At 32.6% G+C, this 7050-nt stretch overlaps 1 non-coding gene across 1 annotated transcript; it reads left to right on the forward strand.

The window, feature by feature from the left end:
• The first annotated feature begins 284 nt into the window (after positions 1–284).
• On the forward strand, positions 285–388 carry LOC112699694 (small nucleolar RNA R71). The gene has a single exon (XR_003152636.1). It is a non-coding gene; the product is annotated as a small nucleolar RNA R71 (small nucleolar RNA).
• Positions 389–7050: the final 6662 nt, after the last annotated feature.

The raw sequence follows: 7050 nt of genomic DNA on the forward strand, positions 1-7050 counted from the left end.
GAGAAATCATGTTAACTTGCTGAGTCAACATTTTGTTCTGAGCCAATATGGCATTCAAAGCATCAATTTCAAGAACTCCCTTCCTTTGAGGCGTCCCATTATTCACGAAATTCCTCTCAGAAGTGTACATGAATTGGTTATTTGCAACCATTTCAATAAGTTCTTGAGCTTCTGTAAGCATTTTCTTTAGGTGGATGGATCCACCTGCAGAATGATCCAGTGACATCTTAGAGAACTCGAACAGACCACAATAGAATATATCTATCATGGTCCACTCTGAAAACATGTCAGAAGGACACTTTTTGGTCATCTTCTTGTATCTTTCCCAAGCTTCATAGAGGGATTCACCATCTTTTTGCTTGAAGGTCTAAACATCCACTCTAAGCTTGCTCAGCTTTTGAGGAGGAAATAATTTAACCAAGAAGGCTGTGACCAGCTTATCCCAAGAGTCCAGGCTATCCTTAGGTTGTGAGTCCAACCATGTTCTAGCTCTGTCTCTTACAGCAAAAGGGAAAAGCATGAGCCTGTAGACTTCAGGATCTTCTCCATTAGTCTTAACAGTCTCACAGATCTGCAAGAACTCAGTTAAAAAATGGTAGGGATCTTCTGATGGAAGTCCATGAAACTTGCAGTTTTGTTGCATTAGAGCAACTAGTTGAGGTTTTAGCTCAAAATTGTTTGCTCCAATGGCAGGAATTGAGATGCTTCTTCCATCAAACTTGAAAGTAGGTGTAATATAATCACCAAGCATCCTCCTTGCATTATTGTTGTTGGGTTCGGCTGCCATATCCTTTTCTTGTTTGAAAATTTCAATAAGATTGTCTCTGGATTGTTGTAATTTAACTTCTTTTAGTTTCCTCTTCAGAGTCCTTTCAGGTTCAGGATCAGCTTCAACAAGAATGCCTTTTTTCTTGTTCCTGCTCATATGAGAAAAAAGAGAACAGAAAAGGAAGAGGAATCCTCTATGTCACAGTATAGAGATTCCTTTATGTTAGTAGAAGAATAAAGGAATAGAAGAAGGAGAAGAGTTAAGAATCCAAACACAATGGTGAAGATAGGTTCAGATTCGTGAGATGAAGAGAAGTGTTAGTAAATAAATAAATAAATAGAAGAAGATGAGAGGAGGAGAATTTCGAAAATAAATTTTGAAAAAGAGTTAGTGATTTTCGAAAATTACTGGTAAATAAAATTAAAATTAAAATTTAAAATAATTAATTAATTAAAAAAGAATTTTAAAAAGGAAGGAGAAATTTTCAAAAATTAGAGAGGAAAAAGTAGTTAGGTGGTTTTGAAAAAGATAAGAAACAAACAAAAAGTCAATTAGTTAGTTGAAAAAGATTTGGAAATCAATTTTAAAAAGATAAGAAGATAAGACATTAGAAGGGATATTTTGAAATCAAATTTTTGAAAGAGATATGATTTAAAAAGATATGATAAAAAGATATGGTTGAAAAAGATTTAATTTTTAAAATTAAAATTAATTACTTGACTAACAAGAAACTAAAAGATATGATTCTAGAATTTAAAGATTGAACCTTTCTTAACAATAAAGTAAGAAACTTCAAATTTTTGAATCAATCACATTACTTATTAGTTAAGTTTCAAAAATTTGAAATAAAATAAGAAAAAGATTTTGAAAAATAGTTTTAAATTTTCGAAAATCATAAGATAAAAGTAAAAGAGATTTGATTTTTGAAAAAGATTTTGAAAAGATAAGATTTTTAAAATTGAAAATTTGACTTGACTTATAAGAACAAACTAATTTTAAAATTTTTTGACTAAGTCAACTCAAATTTTCGAAATTTTGAGAGAAAAAAGGAAAAGATATTTTTTTAATTTTTTTTGAATTTTTAATGATGAGAGAGAAAAACACAAATATGACCCAAAACATGAAAATTTTGGATCAAACACATAATGCATGTAAGAACACTATGAATGTCAAGATGAACACCAAGAACACTTTGAAGATCAAGATGAACATCAAGACTTATTTTTGAAAATTTTTCAAGAAAAGAAAACATGCAAGACACCAAACTTAGAAATCTTTAATGCTTGGACTCTAGCAAACGAAAAATGCATATGAAAAATAAGAAAAGACACAAAACAAGAAAATTCAAAGATCAAACAAGAAGACTTACCAAGAACAACTTGAAGATCATGAAGAACATATGCATGAATTTTCGAAAAAATGCATAAATTTTAAAAACATGTAATTGACACCAAAATTAAAATTGACTCTAGACTTAAACAAGAAACACAAAATATTTTTTATTTTTATGATTTTATAATTTTTTTTAGATTTTTGTATATTTTTTTCGAAAACATATAGGAAAAATAAAATAAGAAATTCAAAATTTTTAATAAGAATTCCAGGAATCTTTCAATGTTAGTCTAAAGCTCCGGTCCAGAAATTGGACATGGCTTAATAGCCAGCCAAGCTTTAGCATACATAGTTCAAGCATGTGAAGAGGAAGCATCAGCTCAAAAGAATTTAGACATGGCTTTACAGCCAACCAGGCTACAACATGCTTCATGAAACACTAGAATTCATTCTTAAAAATTTAGAATAATTTTTTTTCGAAAACAGAAGTAAAATTTTTTTGAAAGATTTTTGAAAAATTTTTGAAAATAAAATAAAAAGAAAATTACCTAATCTGAGCAACAAGATGAACCGTCAGTTGTCCAAACTCGAATAATCCCCGGCAACGGCGCCAAAAACTTGGTGCACGAAATTGGGATCTCTAATAATGGCATTCAACTTGGTATGCGCGTTTATAACTCAGCACTTTCTTCACAACTTCGCACAACTAACCAGCAAGTGCACTGAATCGTCCAAGTAATAAACCTTATGTGAGTAAGGGTCGATCCCACGGAGATTGTTGGTATGAAGCAAGCTATGATCATCTTGAAATTCTCAGTTAGGCGGATAATATATGGTTATGGAGTTTTCGAATAATAATAATAAATAAATAGAAAATAAAGATAGAAATACTTATGTAAATCATTGATGGGACTTTCAGATAGGCGTATGAAGATGTTGTGCTCCTTCTGAATCTCTGCTTTCCTACTACATTCATCCAATCCTTCTTACTCCTTTCCATGGCAAGCTGTATGTAGGGCATCACCGTTGTCAATGGCTACATCCCATTCCTCTCAGTGAAAAAGGTCCAAATGCTCTGTTACAGCACGACTAATCATCTGTCGGTTCTCGATCATGCCGGAATAGAATCCATTGATTCTTTTGCATTTGTCATCACGCCCAACAATCACGAGTTTGAAGCTCGTCACAGTCATTCAATCCTTGAATCCTACTTGGAATACCACAGACAAGGTTTAGACTTTTCGGACTCTCATGAATGCCGCCATCAATTCTAGCTTATACCACGAAGATTCTGATTAAGGAATCTAAGAGATATGCGCCCGGTCTAAGGTAGAACGGAAGTGGTTGTCAGTCACGCGTTCATAGGTGAGAATGATGATGAGTGTCATGGATCATCACATTCGTCATGGTGAAGTGCAACGAATATCTTAGAACAGGAATAAATTGAATTGAATAGAAAATAGTAGTAATTGCATTAAAACTTGAGGTACAGCAGAGCTCTACACCCTTAATCTATGGTGTGTAGAAACTCAACCGTTGAAAATACATAAGTGATGAAGGTCCAGGCATGGCCGAATGGCCAGCCCCCATGAATGTGATCAATAGTCTCCTAAGATAAATAATGGAATAAAACCGAGACCAAAGATGTCTAATACAATAGTAAAATGTCCTATTTATACTAGACTAGCTACTAGAGTTTACAGAAGTAAGTAATTGATGCAGAAATCCACTTTCGGGGCCCACTTGGTGTGTGCTTGGGCTGAGCTTGAGCTTTACACGTGCAGAGGCTTCTTTTGGAGTTGAACGCCAAGTTGTAACGTGTTTTTGGCATTCAACTCTGGTTTGTGACGTGTTTCTGGTGTTTGACTCCAGAATACAGCATGGAACCGGCGTTGAGCGCCAGTTTACGTCATCTAATCACGAATAAAGTATGGACTATTATATATTTATGGAAAGCTCTGGATGTCTACTTTGCAACGCCGTTGAGAGATCGCCATTTAGAGTTTTGTAGCTCTAGAAAATCTATTTCGAGTACAGGGAGGTCAGAATCCAACAACATCAGCAGTCCTTTGTCAGATTTCTTATCAGAGTTTTGCTCAGGTCCCTCAATTTCAGCCAGAAAATACCTGAAATTACAGAAAAATACACAAACTCATAGTAAAGTCTAGAAACGTGAATTTAGCATAAAAACCAATGAAAACATCTCTAAAAGTAACTATATCCTACTAAAAATTACCTAAAAACAATGCCAAAAAGCGTATAAATTATCCGCTCATCAAGTTGCAAAAGAACTCTTGGCTAAGGCATAGAAAATGATATCACTATCCTTGTCTAATAACCATATATTAACAATTATGAGGGACCAAACCCATCAAGTCTACTTCTATGCTTGAAGGATGTCAAATAGGCTTGATCAACATCAACCCATAAGTCTCAACCTAGCTACTAATTGACTTAGTAGTGGGCTAGTGTTAATGAGTATCAAATTGACCAACAAGGGTTCCCAAATCACCAATCCAATTAGACCCAATGACTCAAGGTCACTCAATTCCCTTAGTCTAGGCCAAGAGTATAAAAAAACTATACAAAAATTATAAGAGACATTTTATCAAACACCTAGAATACATAAAAGAGGTGGATTATGATAAATTGTAATAGAAATAAAATCTACACTATCGATCTGTTCGGTTATTCCAATTGTAAAGGTCGGCTTCTAACTTCAGGAGTTTTTCTTTCAGCTCCCTTTGTCGCCTTACTTCCCTCTGCAATTCCTGTTTCTCACTGTCGCTCAGCTTCATACTCGATTTGTTCTAGTCGTTCTCGATGGCCGCGTACTAGACCCAGTATCTTTGCTGTTTGAGGGGGCTCTTCATCTTCAGGGTGATGGATTTCCGAATGAATCTACCTTGGCTGGGGGTTCCCCGATGGCCCTTCTCCATGAGAGCCATGTGTTTGGTGTGGTGGAGGTAATATAATGGCGTTGCCCTCTGGTTGGGGCTCGACTTCAGATTCAGATGTCGTATGGCCGTCTTCATACTGATGGTTTGCCATTTGTCAAGGAATGAATTCCAGGCCCCCGACAACAGCGTCAATATTCCGAGGGTACCTGAAATGCTAAATTGAGTTTGAACGTGAGGTACAGATCCCTTTGTGTGGTAGCATCCAATTTGTTGTTGAGGTGCTGTCTGTCCAAGTTTCTCGTGAGGAAGTGAGGGTGATACCTGTAAGAGACTCTAATACTTAAGTTAGTAAGGGGTTTAGATAGATTTTTAGTAGATTGGAATGTGAATTATAACTTAAAGGTGTTAGTGTATTTATAGTAGAGTTGATAACCACTTTTGTTGGAGTAATTCCATCTTTTCTGATGGATAATCGTTCCCTTTATCTTGAAAATTTGTTGGGATCTATCTTTTTAGTGAAGATAGAGATTGTAGGCGAGATTTGGAGAGGCAGTTACTTGCTTTTGGGCAGGTAGAGTTGGCTTCTTTGTCGGTGTCCAATCTCTTTGAAGAAGTCGAGCGTGACGTAAAGACCACTTTTCTTGGTGGACCTTTTTGTCTTATTGAACCTTACTTTATTTATTGGGTCGGAATATAAACACTATCCAAATTTTAAATCGTGAAATAATGAACTTAACCAATCTTATATTAATTTTTGTGTTAATCTGTTAATTTAAATCGATGGTCATAGTCATTATTAATCGTAAAAGAAAATACACAACAGTAAAAATAGGACAACAATAAATCTTTCATATATAGATACAATCATAAGTGTGTATCACTCTTAATAATTTAATTGAAATAATAATAATAATAATAATAATAATAATAATAATAATAATAATAATAATAATAATAATAATAACAATTGAAGGATATATAACCATAAGAACTCGGTGCATTTGAATTCGTATCGTTTGATTTATATAGCATTCTTTCAAGGTCACTCTAAAACTCAAAACTTTGCTTTGAATGCTGGTTCTTAAATGCTCTTCTTCTCCAAAGTTCCAAGGGCGTGAAATCACAACCACTTCCTTTTGTTCCTCCAAAAACCACATAAACGAGAAAATAAAAAAAAAATTATGAAGATGGTCAAAATTTTAAGAAGAATAAAAGTTATTACTATAAAGATTATAAATAATAAATAAAAAATAAAGATATATTTATCTTTTTATAAAAAATTTGATTTTTTTAAATATTATAACCAATAACTCTTCTTAATAATTTTAGTATTAAATTTTTTTTTAATAATTAAATCTTCCTAATGACTTTTAGAATAATTTTTCCTCTTTTTTATTTTGTATCCTAAAAACATTTTTTTTAAAGAGAAAAACCCTAAATAAAAAATAATTTATTAAAAATTATTAAAGAAGATAAATTTTTAACATTTTCAATTCATTAAATACACTAAAATTTTAAAAATTTCTATTATTAACTCTTAAATACTTTGTTTATTTGAGGTGAAGTGAGAAAGTAATAAGGGGAACAAAGGAAAAAAATGTGAATTTTCTTTCTTTGATTAAAAAGTAAATAGAAAACAAATATGAAAGAAAAATAAAAACGAAGGTAAAACTCAATAAATATCTTTCCCATAACGAAGGAAAATAAAAGAAAAATTATACTTTTTCACTTTTTTCCCTCTCCTTTCCTACTTCTTCACTTATTTCCTTTCTATTTATTTTCTTTGGAAAGCCAAAATATACCCTTAAAGCACAAAATAACTAAATCCTTTAATAAATAAAAAAGATATTATTAGGTATTCGTTTAAGAATTTAAATTTTATATATTAGTGTACAAAAATTTTATACAAACAACCAATCGATTATTATCACATCAACAAAACTAACACCAAAATTAAATTCTAATCAATGCCATAAAAATTGAAAGCATATTGATCCATCAACTCTAATAGTTCACGAATCAAGAACTGAACTGCAAACAACACAATGA

Source organism: Arachis hypogaea, chromosome 6 (genome assembly GCF_003086295.3).
Source record: "Arachis hypogaea cultivar Tifrunner chromosome 6, arahy.Tifrunner.gnm2.J5K5, whole genome shotgun sequence".
Lineage (NCBI taxonomy): Eukaryota > Viridiplantae > Streptophyta > Magnoliopsida > Fabales > Fabaceae > Arachis > Arachis hypogaea.